At 44.7% G+C, this 25,583-nt stretch overlaps 1 pseudogene; it reads right to left on the bottom strand.

Annotated features, from left to right (window-relative positions):
- Positions 1-24,294: 24,294 nt before the first annotated feature.
- Positions 24,295-25,583, bottom strand: part of LOC118630062 — a 58,884-nt pseudogene continuing 57,595 nt past the window's right edge.

Genomic DNA, 25,583 nt, shown 5'->3' on the forward strand with positions numbered 1-25,583 from the left:
TCTCATCTACCATAACCAGTAGTTACAAAAGTCTGCCAGTGGCATTAATTAAAGGACTTCCTTACTTCTCAAAGCATCCATCACACATTAGGAACATTCAGGGGCCTTTTTCATTCTCTCTGGGAGCCAGAGCCCCGTCGGGATTAATGCCGCATGGGGAGAGCGGAGGGCGGGGCATTGGACTCCTTGGGGCAGATAGATCTGAGTTCTGTACTTGTTCTGCTGTGTGCTTACCAAGTGTCACCTTTCATGGGACAAGCTGTCCTCCAAGTGAACCTTCTTGCTTCTCACATCTTCACCCAGCCCCCCATGGTGGGCAGAGTGGATGCTGTCTACAGAACAATTTGATATCCATTATCTTTTTTGATCCCCACAGCAGCTCCGTGATGTTGGTTAGTATCCCTGTATTTCACAAAAGAACTTAGACTTCCTTGCTATAAAACACGGCTGACCACCATTTTTGTAGACGGTCAGGCTGTGCGGGTTTTAAGGTCTCTGTCGTGAATCTCCACTCTGTCATGGTAGCACAAAAGCAGAGACGGACACTGAATAAACACGTAGAAGTGGCTGCGTTGGAATAGAACTTTGTTTTTGATATTTTGTTCAGATAGAGTGGGAGAGAGAGAGAGAGAAACATCGACATGAAAGGGACACATCGAGTGGCTGCCACCTGCACAACCCAACCAGGGCTGGGGACAAACTGCAACCGAGGTACGTGCCCTTAGCGGGAACCGAACCTGGGGTCTCTGGACCGCAGGCCGACGCTTTAACCGCTGAGCCAAACTGGCCAGGGCGGAATAGAACTTTATTGACAAAAGCAGATGGTGGGCCGTCATTTTCGAACTTCTGCTATAAAGCACTGAGATTGTCGGGGGAAAGATCCCTTTGGTAAGAGGAAATCTCAATGAGAGGAGTTGTTATGAGTGCAACGATAGGTTACATGTTATCTGGGCCTTGCAGACCTGCTAGGGAGCCTTGGCCAGGGGGCTGGGGGAGGCATGCCTATTGGAAGGTCAGTATGATGAGGTTTCTCTTCTCATTCTGCTCCTCCGACCAATAGAGACCAGGTACATCGGCAGTCAGTGCCCAAGCGAGAGCCCTTACAGGACAGGTGTGGTGGTGAAAGACCCCTGAGGGCCTGGGCTCAGGATGTGCCCAAGGCCCGTGGAAGGAACAGGGCCAAGTTAAGCCACGCGGGAGCCAGCTGAAGCGAGACAGGTAGCTATGGGAAGCAGAGAAGGAGAAGTGGCGGCGAAAGGTGTCCCGTGGCGCTGAGTCACAGGGCCGGGCTGTGGCTACGTGGAACCTCAGGTTGCAAGTCGTAAAGCTGTGGCTACAACCCCTGACTCTGGTCCCAGGGTCAGGAGGAGTTCCCCACGTCAGTGACACCACGGCTGACCTCACTTTGGGCGGTGCCCGCGGTGTTTCGAGACCACAAGGCACACTCCCAGCCGTTATTGTTCATCTTCACAACAGATCCCATGAGGTTAGTACTGTCACCCTCCTTGTACAGGTAGAGAAACTGAGGCTCTGAGTGCACTGCGGTGCCCCGGAATCTGAAGGCAGGTCTGGGAGACCCGAAGCCTGTCGGTGCCTCTGTTCTGTGCCCCCCAGAGTAGCGCCAGGTGCGCGGCAGAGAACAGTAAGAGAGGAAGAAAGGATGGGTCAGAATCCTAACCGGGAAAAGTCCTCAAGTGTCCTAAGGGCTCTGAAGAGTGCCATGGGAAGGAGACAGAGTCCCACCCGACTGAACCGCGGGGCTCCCAGGAACGCGTGTGTCCTGCTGCCCAGTCGGCCAGAGGGGCTCAGGGGGATTCGGCTCCAGGCTGCCCCCTTCAGCTCTGGCAGCAGGTCCCCACAGCGTGGCGCCAGCTGGGGGCTGGCAGCGCTTCTGGGCTCCGCCCCCTTTGCTTCTAGCTTCCACTCTCTCTAGTTTCTAGATCTTCCCAGCCAGCACCTTTAAATTGGTTATTTCTTTGCGCAGTTTTTCAGGGTACAACTCTCAGAGCATCCACACCAGGCCCGGTGGCTGTCCAGAGGGCTGCATGCCCATGTCCATCCCGAGGAGAGCCCCATGTCTATCCATACGCCACCTCCTGTCGGGGTCCGTCATCCCAGCGAGGCTATGCCGAGCATGGCCGAAGCCCCTCACCATGTAACTGACAGCTGAGTCTTTCTGTGAGACTAGAACCCTGGTGGGCTAATAAATAAACTGAGAAATTCTCTAATTGTCTTTGAAGAGTAAACAAAAACGCATTGCTCTGTGCATGTAGTTTAAAAGCCATAATTTTAAAAAAGTAAATACTTCAGAGATACCAGGGTTTGTCTAGTCCCCACCCCCCCCGCCTTTTTTTATTATTATTATTTATTTCTTTTTATTTAAGCACCAAAGCCTCCAACATAGAAATGCCCAGGATCTCTCTTGGCCCCCGCGGACCCGGGTTTCTGGGCACAGGAGTCAGATGGAGAATTCGCACTTGTCTTCTGCCCAGATCTTGGTTAGCAGAACAGCTCTCAGCTCAGTCTCCCAAGTTAGAACCCTCTCCAGTCGGTGCTTCTGCCCACACGGCCACTGTCTTCATCTGGTCTTCTTCATCTTGCTCTTGGACTGTTATTTAAACATTCTGGAACGTGATCCTTCTGTTACCAGTTTCTTTCCATGCGCTCCATTTCTCCACACTGCTCTTAGAGTGGTCTCTATAAAAAGCAGATCCGATCATGCCCCTCTCTGGCTGAAAACCCTGAGGAACTTGGTTTCACTCCCAGCTTAGTTGCGGCGGTGGTGGTGGGGGTCTTTGCCACTGTCATAGTCCGTGGTGACGTCTCTTACACAGGAATGCCTGCGGAGGACAGCACCCCTCCACGACAGAGAATAGAGGCAACCAAGGCCAACCCCTACCCAGTGTCCCTCACCCCGCCTGCCAGCCCTCACCAGACCCATCCACTGGACAATGGTGTCATTATATGAAGTTCTTTCCCAGATCTAGGAGGGGACGTAATAGTATCAAGATACGAAATCTGGATACTTAATCATTGTTCTGTTACGCCACACAAGGGAAGGCCTCAGGTCCCCCTAAAGCAGACGTCAGCCTTTCTGCTAGTGCACTGCTCTCTCTACCAAGCCCCTTCCCAGCCAGTTTCCTCTTCACTCTTCAGTGTGGTGTCCTCGCTGCACACCTTTGCCCAAGGGGCAGCTGTACCACTCTGTGATCTGGCAAACGTGAGAGGTGACTTCGTCACAGGGGTGACTGAATCCATGGCTCCAGCTCAGATTCCTCTCCTGAGAGGCTGGTTTCTTACGTGGTTGTCTACGAGGCAAATAATGCCTCATCCAGACAGCAGTGGAGATTTGTGTCTTTAAAAAAACAAATCTTTATTGTTGAGAGTATTATAGGTGACGCCTCCTTTTTTCCCCCATTACCCTCCTCCTCCCAGTTCCCATCCTGCCCCAGACCTTCACCGCCTTAAGTCTGTGTCCATGGGCAATGCATATATGTGTGTACATTTTTTGGTTAATCTGTTCCCACCCTCCACACAGGTTCATCAGGCTGTTCCATGTTTCCATGCCTCTGTTTCTGTTTTGTTCATCAGTTTATGTTCATTAGATATCACATCTACGTGAGATCATGTGATATTTGTCTTTCTCTGACTGGCTTATTTCGCTTAGCATAATGCTCTCCAGGTCCCTTCATGCTGTCTCCAAGGGTAATAGATCCTTGTTCTTCACAGCTGCATAGTATTCCGTTATGTAAATGTACCACAGCTTTTTTATCTACTCATCTACTGATGGGAGCTTGGGCGTTTCCAGATCTTAGCTATTGTAAATAACACTGCTATGAACATAGAGCTACATATATTGTTTTTGATTAGTGTTTCAGGATTCCTAGGATATATTCCTCGGAGTGGGATCACAGGGTCAAATGGCAGATCAGTTTCTCTTGGTATATATTTTTAAAACGAGTCAACCCCATTTCCAGTCCTAGCGAGGAAAGGATTTATTAGCTTATTTTGGCATATTCCCTTTTAGAAACCTAGGTGTCCTCAACTACTGTGCCTGGTTTTCCTCGTAAAGGAGCCAGGCTAGCTGTGAGTGGCTGCTTCTTTCTACCCAGGAAAGGGTAGCGGGGCTCAGGTCCACACCTGCTAGAAAGGCCTAACAGAGGGGTGCTGCTGGTGCACCCAGCAAAACACCCTGAATTCCTGCCGCCGAGAACTTCTGGCCATCTGTGTTAGCTTCCAAGGGCTGCTGCGACAAGTTGGCACACACTTGGTGGCTTGAAACACCAGAAATGTAGTCTCTTGCAGTGTTGGAAACCTGGAGTCTGAAACCAAGGTTGGCGGGGCCGTGCTCCCTCTGAAGGCTCCGGAAGAGTCCTTCAAAGCCTCTGCAAGCTTCTGGTGGCCCAGCTGCTCCGGGGTTGTGGCAGCATCTCTGACCTCTGCCTCCATCTTTGCATGGCCTTCTCCTTCCATATCTTTTCCTTCTGTCTTAATCTCCCTTTGCCTTTTACTTTTTATATTAATCCAGATTAATCCAGAATGAACTCATCTCGAGATCCTTAATTTAATTACATCAACAAAGACCGCTTTTCCAGGTGTTAGGACATGGACATATTTTTGGGGGTCTGGGGGTACCAGTCAACCACTAAACCATCCCAAGACATGCCAAGTCCTATCACAGTTGTGCGTTTGGTAGGCTCTCTACTCTCGCCTTTGATGTCCTTCACCATCTTCCCCTCTGTCCGCCATCAGCATGTTTTCTTCACTCTGCGAACTTGTTTTATCCGTGAAGTACAAACTCAAACATCACCTTGTGCGCAAAGCCTTCCCTGACTCCCGGAGGTGCTGTCACATGTTCCCTCCAGGAGCCTGCAGCACCTTGGTCACTTGCCTGGAAGGTGATTGCTAGCCTGGGTCTGGGAGATGAAGCCGTCAGACAGGGCAGGAGAGAGCCACACTGTGAGGGAGGGTGCTCCCCAGGTAAAATCTGAAACTGGCCCCCATATGTGAAGGGCAAGAGGAAACCAAAGAAAGAGGCAGACCACTCCAGAGTGGTAGGAGGCCGTTTTAATGAGCAGGGGAACTTACACCTGAGGCTTGTCTTGGGCAACCACAAGACAAGGGTACTCTGCACCCACCCACCAGAACCTTAAAAGTTTATACAGGGGCCTTAATAGGTTCAGTCACTTATATTGTCCAGATGGTCTTAATAACACATTGCTCTTAAGGCCGTGTCCTTGAAAACGGCTCCTAGGGTGGTAACAGCGGGCAGAACATGCATTCCAAGGATGGAGGAGTGATGAGGAGCCTCCTATTGCCTGGGTCCAGCTCGTGGGTCACGTGGAGGCCACATCCTCTCGTTGACCTCCTCCAATAGTCAAAGGAGGCAAACTTCCAGTTATAAGATGAGTAAGTTCTGTTTTGTTTTTGTTTTTAGAGAGAGAGGGAGGGAGAGAGGGAAACATTGATGTGAGGGAAAAACATCTTTTGGTTGCCTCCCATATGTGCCTTGATGGGAAATTGAACGCACCGTCTTCTGGTGTGTGGAATGATGCTCCAACCAACTGAGTCACCTGGCCAGGGTAGTTCTGGGGTTTTAATGTACATCATGGTGACTATAGTTAATAATAATACTATATTGCATACTTGAAATTTGCTAAGAGAGTAGATCTTAAATGTTCTCACCACATGTAAAAAAAATGACAACTAAGTAAGGTGGTGGATGGGTTAATTAGCTTGGTTGCGGTAATGTTTCATAATGTATACATTTGATATATTAAAACATTATGCTGTACCCCTTAAATATATACTTTTTTTTTGCCAGTTATACCTAAATAACAGGGTCAGGGGGAGGGTCTTCTTAAAGAGTAAAAAGGTTTTTCCCTTCCCATCAAAGGTTAGCCGGGAGAGCTATTTGCTCAGTATGCAGTTTCCATCTGTGCTTCCTCACTGAGCTGCGAGGGAGGCGAGAGGAGGAGGGTTCCTGAAAGATGGGGGTGGCAAAGGGGCACATCACAGATGCCAAAGATGTCAGGGGTGGTGGTCAGTGCTGCTTGCCCTCAGCTCTCAGAGTCAGCAGGAATGGGGCAAATTATTATTCTGGAATAGACACTAAATTAGGAAGGATTGGTTTCAAGACTGACTTCTGCCCGAACTGCCCATGACCTACCCTTCTCTGGCCTTCACTTTCTTCTTTAGTAAAATGAAATGTTGAATTGGGTGAGCCATGAGAACTCAGTGGTTCTAGTAATAGCTGTTATCAAAGACCACTTAGTTCATTGAGAACTGGCAAGAAGGGTTATCCAAGGCAGTCTCAAAACATGACTTTATAAGCTCATGGTATATTTTTTAAAATCACTGGAGAGTTAATAGACATGTGGTGGATATAAGGACAATGCCAGACTCTGAAAGCTCTCAGGACAGAGAGACCATCTTGGCTTTCAAAGGGCTTATGATATAATGTAGGGTATAATGCATATTGTTAAGAGTCATCATAATCCAGGTCAGACAGTGATGCATACCATGATAAAGCAAGTTACGAGGAATCAGGACGTCTTCAGGGAGGAGGTGACAATTGTAGCTGGGTCTTAGGTGTGAGCAGGAAGTAGGCAGGCAGCAAAGGAGTAAATGAAGAAAGCTCATTCAGGCAGAGTGACCAGTCTTTTTTCAATCCTCACCTGAGGACATTTTTTCCATTTTTATTCAGATAGAGTGGGAGGGAGGGAGAGAGAGAGAGAGAGAGAGAAACATGGACGTGAGAGGGACATATCGAGTGGTTGCCTCCCACACGACCCCAATCAGGGCTGGAGACAAATGGCAACTGAGGTACGTGCCCTTGACCGGAATTGAACCCACGACTCACTGGTCTGCGGGCTGATGATCTAACTGCTGAGCCAAACTGGCCAAGGCCAGAGTGAACAGTCTTAACAGAGTGCTTAGTGGTTTATGGTAAATGGGCTGATGTGCCTGGATTTGACTGATGCTAAGAAATGAGCCCAGAGAGGTAGGGTTGGGGCCTGAATCAATTATAACGTATTTCATTGCTGTTCATTAAAATCGGTTCAAACTTGCTTAACCATTACAAGGGATTTATTTGTTTAGAGAACTGGAAAGCCAAGGAATAGGGCAGATTTCAGAATTGGTTCACCTCAGTGGCTGAATAATGTTCTTAAGTTCTATCTTCTTTCAGTCTTTCTCCTCTGCCTTCTGCGGGTCAGAGCTTCATTCTAGGCTGGTACCTTTCCAGCCAAAAGATGGTTGTCAAGTGTCTCCTCCCAGGGCCGTGTTCTGCTCTGGGGACAGGCTTTGTTCTGGGAGCAGAAGAGAGGATTACTTCTGGGAGCTCTCTTGGAAGGTTAAGGGAGTTTCTTTCACAGAAACCTCAAGAAAATGTCATATCTACTTTCATTTCATTAACCTGAATTAGATTGTATGTTCATCTCTGCCTCTATATCTGTGGCCAGCAGTGGGGACTATGCTTACTGCCCTGGACCACGTCACAAGTATGATCCATAGGTTAAGTAAGGCTAGAGTCAACGTCCTTCAAATTCAGTGTACTACCAGGTTAACAAAAAATCAGGGTAGTTACAAGACATGGGGAAATAGATGATAGAAATTGTAGATTCCACAGACTCCTTAGCATTTAAGGGATCTGCATGTGCCAAGGACCGGCCAACTAGGGGATGAAGCAAACAATGGGAGGTGCTAACTGTGTGGACAGATTGGCTCTTCTGGCAGGCATGGTGTTGGAGGCATCTGCTTCTTCTGGGGCAGCTGGTCAAGTTTCTAGTCCCAACATGCTAGAACTGTCCTGTGAAATGATTAGGAGTTTCTCCTGACTGCGTTGCTCCTATACTTGTTTCTGACTGTGATAGCATCCAAGTCTGGTTCTTGGTTCCTTCTAGACATTCAATGAGACACCGAATATCCTTTCATAACTCTGTTTCTGCATACCTAAGTTAAAGCAGATTCTGTTCACAAAAAAGATCCCTGAAAATTACTGATATCCTCCATAGAGTTTGATGGTGCGAAGTTACTTTTAAGTTTAAAAATGTGTCCTTTATTCTTTTATGTGAAGAATAAGAATCAATGATGGTTTTGAAATGGAAAAGTGGTCATGATAAGACAAGAAATCATTCCCTTTTTTAACTCTCTATTCCACTGAAATTGTACCTTTCAAGGTCACATTTTGCCAAATACAAATCCACAAGTCACTTCTTTTTGTTTTTTTTTGTTTTTTTTTAAACTAAATTGCTTATCAACATTTGACTGTTTATTGCACTTTCTTCTCCTGGCTCATTATGTGACATTCCCCTTGTTTTCCTTCCCCTGCAAAGGCCCCTCTCCCACTGCTAAGCCTGTGAGTACTGGAATGCCCTGGCTTCTTCTCTTCCATCTCTCTCTCTCCCTGGGAATTCCATGGCTTCAGGTAACAGGATATATCTCTGGGGTTGTGTATTCATCTATAGACTTGACATTTTCACGTGAATGTCAAATGGATACTTAAGATGTAGCATATTCAAAGCATATTTCACTCAGCTTAGTTCCCTTCATGGCCTCCACTCAAAATGACACTGCCACTCACTCAGTTGCTCAAGCCCAGAACCCAGAATCATCCTTGATTGGTTTTTTCCATTTCCCCATGTCGAATCTATCAGAAAGTACTATGAACTCTACCTCCAAAATATGTCTTGAGCCTGCACCTCTTATTTATTTTATTTTCTGCCACTACCATCCCGGCTTCCGCCTCGCCTCTCTTGCCTCCCCGCCCACCACTTTCTTTCACTCACTGTCTTCCAGCCTCCCGGGCCTCCTTTGTGTTCTTCAAACAGCCACACTCATTTCTACCTTCTAGAGCTCCCATTTTCTTTGCCCAGAATGCTCTTCTCTCAGATCTTGGCACAATTTCCTTCTTATCTCTAAGATCTTGATTCAAATGTGACTTACCACCAAAGTACCTCCCACCACGACACTCTCCATCCCAAGACCTGTTTGGATTTCTTTCTGCTACTAATCAGTTATTTGAAGTAATCTTGTTTATTTGTTTACTTACATAACATCTCTCTCTAGACAAACACAAAGACGTGTCTTCTTTGATCACTTAACATACCTAGAAAAGCGCTTGGCTCCTCATAACAACCGGATGTGTATTTGTGGAATATATGAGTGTGTGTTAGAGAAAATCACCCTGGTGACAATTTGGAAAACAGACTTGAAGGGAAGCAATTTGTGCTTTAGACAGTTCTATCTGGCTAGAGCGTGCAGTGTGGATTGAACTTAGAAACATCAAACCTTGTAGGATGTTTGGTGGGGCAAGTTTTGTATGATTGTAGCCTAGAAATGATTTAGGAGATTTTCTGATTGATTCCAACAGGTGGGCTTCTTTCCTGTGCCTTTAACTTGAGTAGTTAAAATGTGGCCAACACAGATTTCTGTATTTGAATTGCTGACACCACAAGTGTGTGAAAGTGGAATTAGATACTTTTCCTGTGGCAGCTCCTGACCCAAAAATCATGGACAATTGCTGTGGGGACAGAGTCATCCTCTGAGAGCGTTGTTTGGCAGCGCGGAAGCGGGGGAATGAGTCTGCAGTGGGGTGCACTTGCTCCTCGAGTCAGAGGTCCTTTTGGCTGACCTCATGGGGGATAATGTGGGGACAGTTCTTTTCTTTCCACCTCTTCATTACTGCACAAAAGAGCACACAGATCTTCACAGAAAAGGGGTTAGCCAGGCTCCGTAACTCTAGGATTCTTCTTTCTCTCTTTATCCCAGAGCCTCGGTTCTCTTGCATTCTTTTTAAAGCACTGTGGAAATAGAAAAGATGCTTAGAAAAGTGGATAAAAAGAAAACAAAACAGAAATCTCCTAAACCTGCCAAAGTCTTTCCCTGGATCCCATGTTAGGCAGAATTCACATTCAGCAAAAAAAATTTTTTTTTTTCAGGACAAATATAAAACCATCCCAACGGCAATTATTCCCTCTTTCTTTTTTTTTAGACTTTATGGAGTAATTTGAATTCATAGGGCCTTTCTTTCATTGTCCAGACTGAGAAATTGTAAACCTGTAATCGGGAGAGTGAGGTGATCTGAAAGAGTGAGCAAGTCAGACTCGAGGAGCTAGCAGAGACCACAGGTCTGCATGGGAGCTGAGCTTTGCCGGTCTGCACGGACAGTCCCCTTTCTAGGCATGTTATGTGCAACTTGGCAGTGCAACCTAGTAGAAAAGTGTGGAATTAGGAGACAGGAAATCTACATTGCTGTCCTCACTACTTGGGTGACGTGGGCAAGCTATTTAGATGTTCTGAGTCTAGGCTTTTGTCATAAAATGGGAACAACGATATAGTCTTTGCTTTTGTACAAGGCTGTTCTGAGAATTAAATGTATATGTGAGAGTGCTCAGGAAACTAGGAAGATCTCTGTGTTTCTTAGTCATTATTTTCCAGTTTGTCAAATCAAAGTCTTAATCTAGAATGGATAAATCTATTCACAGTAAATGTTCATTCATTAGACAGGCTGATTGGTGATGAGTTGGGATTCTGGATTCAGACCAGAAGACAGAAATAGCCCTACTCTTGATGATATTTTAGAGCCTCTTCGATTTAATATGACTTAATTTGCACATTTGGTATAGAACTTGAGTATTAGATAGGGCTAAAAATGCGGCTATTGCTACAGCTTAAAGTAGGTGAGAAGAGGTGACTTTATTCATTCAACATTTACTCAATAAATATTTGGGGGTACAGGTAAAGTGTTTATAACAGAGCTTGGCACATGTCAAGTGTTCAATAAATTCCCACTGTTATTTTTTTTGTTGCTATTTGCAGGTCCTGGGATGAGCTTTGGAATTGCAAATAGGCAAAGCTATGGTCTCTGCCCTGCAGGAGTTCTGAGTCTAGTGGTGGCCCTTGACAAGCCAGGAGGAGGGTTCTCACCAGAAAGTGAATTGGCTGGCACCCTGATGCGGGGCTTCCAGCCTCCAGCATTGTTTAGGTTTAAGCCACCCAGCCCGATACTGTTACGGCAGCCGAGCTGTCTAAAACACTCGCCGTGGGGATCTGGCAGAAGGCAGAGGTAACTTAGGTTAGAGAGGTGGGGGGACCTGCTCTGTCCGTCCTCACTTTCTGACTGACCCATATTCATCCATGTCTCTTTCTGGGCCTCGGTTTCCTCTTCTGTAAACTAAGGGCCCCTTTCAGTTCTAGCACTAGGCAGATTTAGAAAGGAATTGTTAGAAAACATGTATCACGCCCTGGCCAGTTTGGCTCAGCGGTTAGAGCGTCGGCCTGCGGTCCCGAGAGACCCAGGTTCGGTTCCCGCTAAGGGCATGTACCTCGGTTGCAGTTTGTCCCCGGCCCTGGTCGGTTGTGCGGGTGGCAGCCACTCGATGTGTCCCTTTCACATCGATGTTTCTCTCTCTCTCTCTGTTCCTCTCTCTCCCTCCCACTCTACCTGAACAAAAAGTGGAAAAATGTCCTCGGGTGAGGATAAAAAAAGAAAACATGTATCACTGCATTCACGTGGATCATATCAAAAATATTTTTTAATTTTCTTTTTTATTGTGGCAAAGTATACATAAAAGTTTTACTATTTTAACTAGTATCCATCTCCAGGACTACTTCATCTTCCCAACTGAAATTTTCTACCCGTTGGACAATTATTACCCCCCTCTTCCTTCCAACCCCTGGCAACCACCGTTTTACTTCCTGTCTCTATAAATCTGACTACTCTAGGTACCTCCTATAAGTGAAATCGTACAGTATTTGTCCTCTTGTGACTGGCTTCTTTTCCTTAGCATAATGTCTTCGAGGTTCATCCGTGTTGTAGCAGGTGTCAGTACTTCACTCCTTTTTAAGGCTAACTAATCTTAGACATGTGGATTTGAATCACAAGCCCTGTGCCCAAATTCCATCTCTTCTGATGAGCTCATGTGACCTTGAGTGTGCCCTCAGCTTCTCATTTCCTCATCCTTAAATAGTACCTACCTCACAGACTTGTTGGGTGGAGAATTTGATATAATGGATGTGAAACCTCTATGGACATGTTACGATGCTAGGGCTATTTTTAGCACTAAGAGCCCACTAGGTTGGCTGCCAAGGGTTGATTCTTTTCTCTTGGCCACCCTAATGACATCTTTCTAAGCAATTCCGTAGCTGATCCAATTCACTTATCATGGCAGTCAAATAAATGGACTTGGTTGTTTTCCTGTCAGCTTCTCCCTGTGTCACATCAGCACAGCCAAAGATAAGGAGCCTCTGTCTCTGACTCAGATGCTTGGACCTGGGCGCCTCCATTGTGTGCCAGGGAAAGTATGTGTGCTAGATGAAACTCTCCTCCCCTTGGCTTTTTGCTGCATTCTAAAGCAACATCAGGTTCTCTGTGTCTGGGCTTAACTCCATGAAGTCATTCCACCCTGGAGAGGTGGGAGGATGGGTTAATGGGTAGTGACATAAGGCAGCTTGGCCTGGGAGTCTGGGGACTGAGGACTAGGCAGGATCTCCTATGGACTCGCTGTGTGACCCTGAGCAAGGCACCTTCCCTCCTCTGTGCGAAAAGGTGGGGCTTGATGACCTTCCAGGTCATTTCCAGCTCTGGCCTTCCGTGAATTATGAATTATTGGCAAATTGCCATCTGACTTCCTGTCAGTGACTCTTGATCGTCCCTTCACCCCAACTCTTCATGTACTTTACTTGTCCCCAAGAGCTCCTCACTTCAGGTTCAGGCTTAAACGTGATCCCTACCCCTAGCTCTTAGCCTATCTGTTTCCTCCTCCCTCTTCATTTTGATGAGGTTCTGATCCAATTGTTTGCCATCTCGAAGAGCTGGCTTTAGAAACATCTGCTTCCCTAACGCATGCTGAAAGATGAATGGCAGGTTATGGCTTCGGTTCTCATTTCACTTGAGTTTCAGGAGAGGAGCAATACTTCAACCTCAGAAGAATGCCCTTCTCACAGTAGAGCTTAGACACAGAGTGGGGAGAGAGACCCACAGTGTAAACGGGGCCCAGATTATGGAGGCTTCCAAAAAGAAGCTGAGAGGTTTGGACTTCATCCAATGGCTACGGGGAGCCAGTGAGGGTTTTGAGCTGTAGCTGAGCTGTATCTTCAAGAGATGATTCAGACAGGCTTTGGAGACAGGATGAAAGTGGGAAGAACGCAGAGGCAGGAGAATGAATGCAGGACCTAGGTGAGAGAGACCGGGAGAGTGACAGAAGAGAAGAAAAGGAAGAAGCCCATCTCAGAGGTGTTAGAAGAATTAACTGGACTTTGTCTCCAGTGAATCTGGGGATTAGAGAGGGGAGTTGAGAATGACAATGACATTTCTAGCTCGCAAGGTTGATGCACGGTTTTTCCCGTGGCTGATGTGGAAACAATGCCCTGCCATTCTCCCCAACGACAGTGCTGCAGTCATGCCACATCTGCGCCTGCCTCAGGGCTGTTGCACTCGGCTCACATGGCACCTCTTTCAAGAGGCTCCTTTGGTCAGTTAGTCTAAAGTAGTCTCCCTGCCCCACTCATCTCCTGCCGCAGGTTTTTATTCAACTCACTCTTTATCTGTAGTTGAAATGAGCTTATTAATCTATTTGCTTACTTCCACTAGAATTAAGATCCACGTGGATAGGGGTCTTATCTGTCTCAGTTGAGTATATCCCTAGCACCTAGAAAAGGGCTTGACTCATAGCGGATGCTTAGTTGTTACAAGTTTAATGAACAGAAAGGAAAGAAGGGAGGAAGGAAGGGTGGGGGGGGAGGAAGGGAGAGGGGACTGGAATCAGATGTGACAGATTATGTCCAAAGATGGTTGCAATGATATCTTCCATCTCGCATGCCTTTTGCAGTGAGACCTGAAGCTCATCTCAGCAGGTGCAGGCTCTTCACCCTCTCCTGAACATGGGCTGGCCCTGTGACTTGCTTTGACCTGTAGAATGTAGCTGAAGTGATGCTGTATGGCTTCAGAGTCCAGGCTTTAAGAAACTTTTTGGTCCTGGTCGGTTTGGCTCAGCGGTTAGAGCATCGGCCTGCGGTCCAGAGAGACCCGGGTTTGGTTCCCTCTAAGGGCATGTACCTTGGTTGCAGTTTGTCCCCGGCCCTGATTGGGTCGTGTGGGTGGCAACCATTGGATATGTCCCTTTCACATCGAAGTTTCTCTTTCTCTCTCTCTTCCTCGCTCTCCCTCCCACTCTATCTGAATAAAAAATAGAAATAATGTCCTCGGGTGAGGATAAAAAAAAAAAAAAAAAAGAATGTTTTTGGCTTGTTTTCACACTCTTGCAATACTTCTTTTCGGAAAGTGTCTGGAGACTATCATGCCCTAAAAAAGCCCAAGGCCCTGTGCAGGGAAGCAGAGCCCTTCAGTCAACAGCCCCAGCTGAGCACAGCCCCCAGGGGATCTGCCAGCTGAATGAAACCACACTAGTCCTTTTAGGCAAGAAGAGTCATCCAGCCAAGCCACAGAGTTGTGAAAAATAATAAATTGTTTTAAACCACTAAGTTTCTTTCTCCACTTTGGGCTTTGGGTTTAAGGAACTGGTAGGCATCCAGCTGGGGATGTATAGCAGGAATTAAATATATTATCTTTACTTCACACACACACACACACACAGACACACATGCATGCACATTTATATATATTTATATATGATTACACATATATGTGTATATATACATGTATTTATGTATGTATTTCTGAAAGAAATTGGGAATGACCTATGAACTTTATACATATATAAAATTATATATATATATGCCTCTAATGTGATTAAGAAAAAATTATTTTGTTTCTTGATTGGATTGTAAAGAAAATAACAACAACGGTGTCTTTTCTTACTCCCACTCTGAAATGTTTTCAGATAGATGAATGGGGGACAGTTATAGTCAGATAAAGGAAGGGTTTTTACACAGTGTGCTTTAAAAAGCATTTAAGATCTGCCCAAAGTTTCTGGCCCACTGCATTCTGCTCCCCAAGGACATTCCTGCCCTTACCGCTGTGCTACTTTGGCCGACAGATAGACTGTGGATGCGGAAATAATGGTTCTCGGCCTCCCTAGCATCTTGTGCAAACATATGTCTCCAGCTTTTCACTTCGTAAAGCAATTTCCCCATCATCATCTCATTTAATCTTCATAGATATTCTGTGGCATAGGTTCCAGTTTGGTTTTGTTTTTTAAAAAAAATTTTCCCTTTATTGATTTTAGAGAGAGAGGAAGGGAGAGGGAGAGACAGAAACATCAATTGGCCACCTCCGGCATGCCCCCACCTGGGGATCAGGTCCACAACCTGGGAATGTGTCCTGACTGGGAGTAGAACCAGCAACCTCTTGGTGCCTGGGTCAACGCTCAACCACTGAGCCACACGGGCCAGACTGTTTTTGTTTTTTTAAATAGGGAAACAGAGGATCAAAGTAAAAGTCACAAAGTGGGCAGGTAGCAGTGAGGAGCACCCAGCAGACTGAGCTCCTGGCCAGCAGGCTTGCAGCACCAGGGCACTCACTCCAGTGGAGCAGTCTATGAGCTTCTTGGAAACTTTACATAACAAAGAGTATGACCTTGGTCGTGAAAGCCATTCATTGTCTGTCACAGGAGACAGGGAGATAGCATCTTTGGGCAAGGTCTTCACCCATCTTGTAATTTAAGTAAAACCTTCATGCTAATTTCCTCTCCCTCCTACTGTTATCCCTGGCTCCTGGGAAAGGAAAGGAAGTGCTTTCACACTTTATAGGCAACCTTGGCTTCAGTCACATCATTTGCTCCATTTTTATTTCCCTCTGAAATATGAAAAAGCAGATGTAAAGGCTTCTCTGTTTCTCTTTAAAGGAAGAGGATAATAGTCATTTTGCACATTTTAATTTAGCATATTTAAAAAGATTGAGAGTTGACTTTTTTAATTGGAAGATTTATTTTGGATAAAAAAATTAATTTGGGATGAGCTAAGAATACTCTGAGTATTGGGAGACAAGAGGAAAGCTCTCAAGTCTGTTTGCAAACCTGCAGCAGCCCTTATGGTCTCCCTGAGACCAGGCAGACACTGCCGGAGACCCTGGCCCATTGTAGCATCATGAGCACATGAATCACAGTTAGAATATTTGATTAGGGCAGATGTCTTCTAATCAGGCCTCTCATCTCAGCAAGTCTCTGTTTCATCATGCAAGGCCACACCTGACTCTTTTTCCCTCCTGTTGATCTTCCACTCATTTCTTGACTGATCCAAGTTTTTCTCACCATTGACTTCCCCACCCCAATCCACTGTGTCCCTGAATCCCTACACCATGGTGAACCAGTCTCTGCTCACCTCCCTGGATTGCCCTATGTGGGCTTCCCCCATGGAGGCTACGCTTTCTTCCACTTTCCATGCACCATGGACCTGGGAAAGGGGTTCACATTCTCCCAGACCTCTTCTTATGTTTATAGACATTACATTTTCAATGAGTTAAAAATGGCTATTTGAGTTATATTTTATTTGGCTATAAAAACCACTCTTTCTTCTACAGTACTGTCATCTACTATCCTCCCAGTCACTGTTGTTCATTTATTAAAGACTTGGAACCCAATTCATCATCTTTCTCTCCATCTTAACTCCTGCCATCATCATCCTAGAAGATTTTAATGACAAGAATTGGACCATCCAATATTCTAGTCCTAGAATTCTAGAACTTATTTCCGGAGACCATCACTTTGCTTCAGTTTCAGTGACATACTCAAGGGCCACCTCCTAGAAGATTTCCCCTCTGTCTTCAACTGTCTTCTAGTAGTATTACGCCTGTGCTGTTTCTAGGCTCTTGGTCCCTCCACTTTCTCTCTACCAACTGGCCCTCTTCCAACCTTTATTTCTTCTTTTCCATCTTTGGAGTCCACGATTGATCACATTATCTTTCTCAGCAGCTCTAGATATTTACCACTCTTTGTGAGTTTCATACACAATTCTACATCCCACACTCCACACCTCTACCAGAATATCTTGTCTTTTACTCAGTTGAGAAAATTGATCCCTGTCGTATCAACTGATCTCTCCCAACTTTCAGCTTCTTACACTTCATTGCCTCTTCTCTCTCCTGCCTCAGAGGATATGTATCCTTGATGTTCACTTTTTCCTCCTGTACCTTGTTCTATCAGTCATCAGCTCTCTACAAAGCCTATTTCCTACTATGGAATGCTTTCCCTTGGGATATAAAAATAGTCGCTTTTTTTATCCTAAAAAACAAACAAGCAAAAAAATATAACTACCTTTACTCATGTTTAACTCTTAATAGGTAACACCTTTTCTGACTATCTCAAAAGAGTTGCTTACACTCGCTGCCTCCAGGTTCCCACTTCCCATTCACTCCTCAACCTGCAGCCGTCTGGCTTCTTGACCCAATCATTCCACTAAAACAGCTGTTCACTAGAATGACCAGTAACTTTCTAATTACCAAATCCAATAGATATTTTCCTGTCATTATGGTACAGAACCACTTACCAGTACTTGATATTGTTAATCATTCTTTTCCTTCTTGAAACTCCGGATTTCCTTGCACCTAGGACACTCATTCTACTAATTTTCATTATAGCAGGCAATTCTATCTCTGGTTCTTCATAGGTTTCCCTTCCTGTTACATTCTGGAAGTCAGCAGAGGTGACTTCACCCCCCCCCCAAATGATCTCTTTCATCCTCATGACTTCCATTAGCACCTGCAAAGCACTAACCCCAACGTATCTCATTTTCATTCATATCTCCCTTGAATTCAACTACCTTCTAGACAGCTCTAGCTGACCCCTTAACCATCACATCCCCAAACCAGCTCTTCATCCTCCTCCTGAATTCTGCAATTCAATCATCCTTGCTAGGCACCAAGCTAAAACTCAGAAGTCACCCTCAACTTCTCTTTTTCCTTTGTCAGTCATATCATATCAACTGTCAAATCCCATCTAGTTAAGTCAAGCTCCACCTCCCTCTGTCTGTCTCCCAGATTGCTGCAAAGACCTTTATACAGGGTTCCCCGCTCCTGTTCTTGTTCTTGTTCACTTCCAATATATCTTCAACACAATTTAATGACAATATAAATTACCGGGTCAAGCCCATACTCACAACATTTAAATAATCCCTTGGTATCTATAGGAACATGCCTGGGCTTTTCTCATTTCTATGATCTACCATCTGTAGCCATCTCAGCGTCACCAATCAGTCCCCCCTGCTTTATCCTTTCCTCTTTAGCAACAATTAACTGCACAGAGGCCACACTTGACACCACCCCCTCCATGTAGGCCTCTGTGGCTTTGTGTTCTTCCCTTACCTATCAGAATCCCACCCATGCTTTATTTTTTATTTATTTATTCATTTTTAATTATCCTCACCTGAGGACATTTTTGCATTTATCTTCAGATAGAGTGGGAGGGAATGAGGGAGGATGATAGAGAGAGAAACATCGATGTGAGAGAGGCACATCGAGTGGTCGCCACCCACACAACCCCAACTGGGGCCGGGGACAAACTGCAACCAAGGTACGTGCCCTTGGTGGGAACCGAACCTGGGACTCCCTGGTCCACGGAGGGCGCCATTCATTCTTTAAAACTCAGCTAAAAACAACTCATAGACACAGTATGGCGATTACCAGAGGGAAAGATAGGTAAGGGAGGTAGAAGAGGTAAAGGGGGAATAAATGGTGATAGAAGGAGACTTGACTTAGAATAGTAAACACACAAAATGATATACAGATGATGTATTAGCCCTGGCCAGTTTGGCTCAGTGGTTAGAGCGTTGGCCTGCGGTTCTGACAGACAGATGATACATTACAGAATTGTATACCTGAAACCTGTATAATCTCATTAACCAATGCCACCCCCAATAAATTCAATTAAAAAAATTCAGTTTACAAATCCTCTCTGGGCTGATGCGTGAGTCTTTCCACAGAGCTTCCATAACAACCATGCATGCCTCCATCAAATTGCTTTATATTGTCTTTTCTGTCTAGCCTTCCACTACATTGTAAACTTCTTGAGATCTCATTCCATGTTCTGGCCCTCTTGCCCAGTACAGTTCTAGGAAGTTAGAAGGTGCAGAGAAAAAGCTTCTGGATTTGGAATTAAGAACCAGGGTTCAAATTCTATCTCTTGCATGCATTATCTCCATGACATAGATAAGTTACTTTTCCTGTGGGAGCCATGCTTCCTTATCTATTATTATTCTATTTACCTTTCAAGGAAAATTGAAGATCAAATGAGATAACATAAATATTCATTGTAAACTGCAAAGTACTATGAAAATGTTTTATTATATAGGATATGCAGAAACACGTAGAAAAAAAACAACATTGTGGATCCTGTACAAAATTTTAATGAGACTTCATATTCATTCAAAAATCTACATAAGCATTTCTATATCAGTGTAGTGGTTTGCGAAGTGCAGTGAAAGAATTACTCTTTGTTTTAAAAACCTACTCAATGTGCCTAGAGCACTAGAATTGGAATTATGAAAATAATCAGCTAATATTACTTAATAGCTGCAACAAAAGCACTAATTTACCTTCAATGTTAGCAGGACATAAATCTCCAGAGAATCTTAAAGAATCTATAGCATCATATCTTCTTTCCTTTGTGCCTTCAGACTGTCCAACTGTTCCAGCTGGTGCATATTATACATTTCTCAATTCCGTGAAAATCATGCCATGGACAAGAGATGATTCATATGAGATTCACAAGCCAACCTGATTTACCTTAAGTGAATACATGCCACTTGTTCAATTCTTTCTCCATTGCTTGGCAAAGGAGGAGGAAAAACAGTTCCACTCTGCAAGTGAGGTGTTCCACTCATACTTCAGATAAATAGAGTTGGAAATAAATGACCAAGCAATCACTAGAAGTGGTCTACTCTAACAAGTCAAATATTTATAGAAAACTGAAGCTGGAAAACTCCTAGTTAGTTCCAGGTTGTACAAAATTTCAAGGAACTAAAGGCATTAAACAGGAAGAACATGAACATTTTCCCTCCATGTGGAAGAGGGGACAGGAAAGTACTCCCTGAATAGAGAGATTACATGGGGCAGAGGCAGTGGCCAAAGACCAGAGCCTTGGAAGTAGTGACCTCCATCTACTGATTAATGAACTTTGGCAGGTTATTTTATCTGTTTGGACTTCAGTTTACTCATATGTCATGTGGGGATCAATCGCAATATATATCTCATAGAGTGGGTGAGGGAGAGAGAGATAGAAATGGGGGGGGATTAGACCTAGATTTATAAATAGTAGATATTATTTTCATTAAAGTTAAATTTGAAGCAAAGTGAAAATGCAGGGGAATAAGGAAAGATTGGGGAAATACATTGGGTCCAGATTACACAGCTCTTGAATTCCAGGTTACAAAGTTGAGATTTTGGTTAGACCATGGGAGTCTTTGAAGGCTTTGAGCAAGAGTGTGATACAATGGCAGATGCTTTTTGAAGGCTGATCTGGAAGGTACTGTAAGGGATGAGCTTGAAGGGAAATATCAGAGACAGAAGAACCAACTGGGAAGCTATCATTTTGGTCCAGTGAGACCTGCTGAAGTCTGACCTAGGGCCGAGGTAATGGGGATAAAGAAGAGGTATAAAACTGCCAAGAGGGTGTTGTTCAAGATGGCCCTTGTGTTTCCCACCTTTGTGACTGGGAGGACAATGGTACTCTTTGTTTTAGAAACAGAAAGCGTAGGTGGGGAAGTGCGTTGGGAGGGTCCATGATTTAATGTGGGATTCAGGTGTTTCAGATGCTGGTAAGCTACCAAGGTAGGAAGAGCCAATAGCCATTTGTGTCTAGCACCCTTCTCATGATCAATATTTTGGTATACTTTGTTGGTCTAATGGTCTCTATTTCAAAAGAATATCTGTCTGATTTTTAAAAATGCAACCAATAAGAATATAGTATTTACCAACAGACACTCCCTCTATAGTAAACCTGGCAAGAGTGTATCTCTTCTATTAAGTGACTGTAGGAATTCCCAGCCCACAGCTACTCAGGTTAATTACATTTGTTTGCTGCTGGGAAGATGTTTGAATCCAGGCAAAATCCCATGCAGACTCCTCTATCTCTTTTTCCTAGCCTGTGTTCTACTCCCCACCTAAACCGGCTGAAATCATGAGCATCTGATCCTAGTACAACCACGTTGAAAGGTCTGTTCCTTCATTCTCCTTATCAAAGAGCTCTGCCTGGCTGCAGAGGCTCAGCCTCCCCAGGGAAAGCCGTGCTGAGACCTGGTGTCACATCTACCTTATCTGTGTTGTACTAGTCTGTCCTCCTTTAAATCTCTATCTGTTGTCCTGATACCAAGGTGAGGCTTAATGGTGTGTAATTCCCAAGTTCCCCGTGGTGCCTCTGAGAAAGACTGGGCCCACGTTAGCAACCTTCCAATTTCTGACAACAGTGCCTTTTGTAATCTTATTTCTCTGTTGACCATTTCATATTTCACATTTGTCCAGAACCCAAACAAGGGAGCAAGGATCTTACTGTCCTTGCTGGTCATATTCAGCTCCTAAAGATACATTTTTTGAGAGGTTTTAGTGTATTAATTAATTTTTTTTACTTTATTATTATTTTTTTCCCTTTATTGATTTTAGAGAGAGAGAAAGGAAGAGGGAGAGATAGAAACATCGATGAGAGAGAACATCGACTAGCCGCCTCCTGCATGACCCCCACTGGGGATCAGGCCCACAACCTGGGCATGTGTCTTGATCTGGAATTGAACTGGTGACTTCTTGGTGCATGGGTCCATGCTCAACCACTGAGCCACACCGGCCAGACTTAATCAATTTATTTTAAAGGGTATATTTGGATTTACTGTGTGCAAAGCATTGAACACAGTGATGCTGGAGGCCTCCTCAAGAAGAAAGAAAGAGACAGTTTTTGTTTTCAAATGAGGTTAAGACCCAGTGCAGAAATGGACGAGTAAACAAATGAGACAAGTGAGGCTGAGTAAGGGGTGGGTGAGGAGGAAGAGGGTGGAAAGCTAAGCCTGCACTAAATCTGCAACCTGTCAGCTACAAGGCTTTAATTTTATATTGAGAACAGGGTACTCATAAACCCTTTCTCTGAAGAATGACTGACGGTAGAGTCCAAGAAGGGTCTGGGGACAGCAAAGAACCCATTTCCATGTTGTCCCAGAGGCCTGTTAAATGCAGAGTGTCCCCTTTGGCTAGAAGAGCAGCTCAGAGGTCTGGTTGAAGGGGCCATTTGTTTAAGTGAAAACAGGAAACACATTAAAAAAAAGTAGCCGAAACACCGTCATTAATGATATACAAAAGAGATTAAGACAGTACTCTGCTTAAGTAATTATGTTTTGGGTTTCAGTCTAGAATCCAAGTAAGGTTTCTGCTAATAGTCAATTTGTTGGACTTTGATTGTTTTCAGACTGAAGATTTCATTAATATAGCCTCTGATGGAAGACAGATTTTATGTAACGTTCCTCTTGTGCGGAGTGTACGTGAAGTTATTGCACAAGTCAACAGGGCGTGTCTTAGCTAAAAAAACTATGGGACTTACTCTAATTTCTTCTTAACCAGAGGGTTATTTTCTGGAAGTTAAGGACCGTTTTGTGTCTCCATGGGCCAGAAAAGAACTGAACTAAAGAGTCTGAGACAGAGCTGCAGCAAAACATCAAAAGTCTTCCACAGCTCTAGGCTCTTATTGAAGAACAGGTAGTGACCAATGTTTGGGTAAAGTGGGTCAGCTGGGACCACATGCAAAGAAATTGTACACATCTCTAGAATCCTGTGGTGCCAAGGGGAGGTTTCAGCACGATCAGAAATTCAGAAATGGCTTGGTTTCTGCAGAATAAAGACTCAAGTCCGTAGGTCCAGAGCTGGAAAGGGACGAAATCAGAAGTAGGATCCATAGGTTCATAGCTATGAGATCACTGATGTGTGCTCTTTCTTCAGGAGGATGTCTTCAGGCTCAACTGCTTTTATCTTTAGGTTTTTTTTTTTTTTATCCTCACCCGAGGATATTTTTCCATTTTTTGTACAGATAGAGTGGGAGGGAGAGAGAGAAAGGGAGAGAGAGAGAGAAACATCAACGTGAAGGGACACATCGAGTGGCTGCCACCCGCACGACCAACCAGGGCCGGGGACAAACTGCAACCGAAGTACGTGCCCTTAGCGGGAACCGAACCCGGGTCTCTCCGGACCGCAGGCCAACGCTCTAACCGCTGAGCCAAACTGGCCAGGGCTATCTTTAGGTTTTTTATGGTCCATCTCATTGTCCTAACCCTGAGGGGAACTTATGGGAGTTTCAAGCAGTTCAAATATTTCTGAGTTTTCTAAGTAGATACATCTTTATCAATGTCCATGTCCTTAGTCAGGTCTGGGTTGGGTCCTTTCGTGGGACTTTAGTTTCAATAACGGGGGCAATAGCCACAGCAAGCTGGTGAACTGTATTCCAAAGGCAGTGTGGAGTATAGTTGAAATATCCTTTGGGAAGAATTTACCTTCTCCAGGACTGGATCATAAAATATGGCTTTTAATTAATTAAGTGTAAGGATTCCAATTTAACACATAGGGGACACTTGTTCTGAAACCATGGGATGAGACAAAGCATGACAACAGTGCACGAAGCCCATGCTGGTCACCGAGCATTGATAGTGTTCGGTATTATTTTGGCCAAGGTCCCAGGAAAACGTAAGTTCTGTCCCAGATCAGCCTCTTTCTTTTTCTTATGTATTTACAAAGATACGTGTTTACAGAGAACAAAGGGAACTTCCTATTTTATTGTTCACTGGGACTGAGGCTGCTTCCAAGGCAGAGAACTTAGGCTGAGCTGGAGCACTGTCACCTGTGTAGCACTCAGGAGCTCCAGCCAAGGGTCAGTTCAATGCTTGTTAGCACAAGGTCAAAAATAAGCACAGAGAGACTCATCTGGGGGCCAAGGTGGCCTAAATTGCCCGGGCAGTAGTAGCCTTAGGACTATTGTTGTTAAATCCATCAGTTTTTTAATTTTGTATCTCAGGCCTTTTGTGTGCTGAATTAAAAAAAAAAAAAATCTGTGCCTATTTTAAAGTCTCAAAGATTTTCTCTCACATTTTCTTCTAGAAGTTTTATGGTTGTAGTTTTATGTTTTGTTCTGTGATCAACTTCAGGTTTGTTTTTTTTCCTACAAAAACACATTATTGTTTCCATTTGGTCCAATGCATGGGAGAGGGCTCCAGGGTGGTTAAAAGTATGCCTAGTTGTTTCAGGGAGAAGCTCAGGCAAAAGCCAGACACCAGGGGAATGCAGAGGGGCCCCTCACAGGCCTGCTCATGCTTGAGGGTGAGCCTTTCGAAGAGATTTGCAGCCCAGCCTGGGGGCCTCCAGCCTGTGGAGGTGAGTCAGGTGCCACCCATCTTCTTGATGAGTTTCACCTCCTCACCCAGGAAGTGGTTCTCCAGGAAGTCACAGAGCTGAGGGTCTGTGCAGGTAGAACCCAGGGCATGCAGATCCAGAAGGGCCTCATTCAGGTTCCTCTCCAGGGCCATGGCGGTTTCCATGGTGCCCTGAGTTTTGCCCCGCTCATCTTGGAAGGCTTCAGCACGTCCTGGAAGAGAACGCGGCCCCACACTGGTTTTGCATCTTTGAGAGATGCTCGGGCCCCCTCGCGCTTCTCCTTGGCCAGCTTGTGGAAGAAGTTGCCCATGTCCTCCAGAGCCACATCATCGCGGTGAAAGTAGAAGTCCAGAGAGAGGTACGTTGAAGTGGCCCACAGAGCAGGTTGACCAGGCAGTTGACGGTGGCCTCCACCTCAGTGGAATAATTCTGACAAATTTGGGAGCCTATGGTTGTTCGTCAATAAAGAGTTGAGGTAAAACATGGTGTTGGCTGGTCTTGGAGGCTGAGGTAGTTCTGAGGTTGGTGACTGGAAAAGAGGTTGGAATGTTGTCAGAGGCTAGAAGAAGGGGTGTCCCTGGGTCTGTTTCGTCCAAACACGGTTGAAGCAAGAGACAGATCTGGGGGACCATCAAGGGCACTGCCTATTTCAGGTTATTTTTTGTGCGTGATGTGAGGAAAGGGTTGAGTCTCATCTTTCCCCGTGTAGATATCCAGTCATTACTGCAACATTGGTTGAAGACTGCTCTTTGCCCATTGAATTACCTTGGGGAACATGTGTGTGAACACTCTACTCTGTTTCATTGATCCATCTGTCTATCACTACACCATCACATGGTCTTGATCACTGTAGTTTAATCGTAAGTCTTGAAGTCAGGTGGGCAAGTCCTCTAACTTTGCGCTTCTATTTCAAAATGATTTTGGATATTTTACGTCATTTGTAATTCCACATACATTTTGAATCAGTGTGTCAACTTCTACCAGAAAAGACTGCTGAGGTTTTAATAGAGATGACATTCAATCTGTAAGTCAATTTGGAAAGAATTGATATTTTAATAATATTGAGACTTGCAATTCATATATATATATATATATTCATATATATATATATATCTTAACTTATTTAGAAACTTTTAATTTTCTAGTTTTCAGTGTACAGGTCCTGTGTATGTGTGTTAAATGTATTCCTAAGCATTTCATTTTTTGTTATTATAATTGGTGCTGTTTCTTTGATTTTGTTTTAAAATTTTCATTGATAGTCCATAAAAAATACAATTGCTTCTACATGTTTACC

This window comes from Molossus molossus, unplaced genomic scaffold, assembly GCF_014108415.1.
Source record: "Molossus molossus isolate mMolMol1 unplaced genomic scaffold, mMolMol1.p scaffold_m16_p_14, whole genome shotgun sequence".
NCBI classification, from domain to species: domain Eukaryota; kingdom Metazoa; phylum Chordata; class Mammalia; order Chiroptera; family Molossidae; genus Molossus; species Molossus molossus.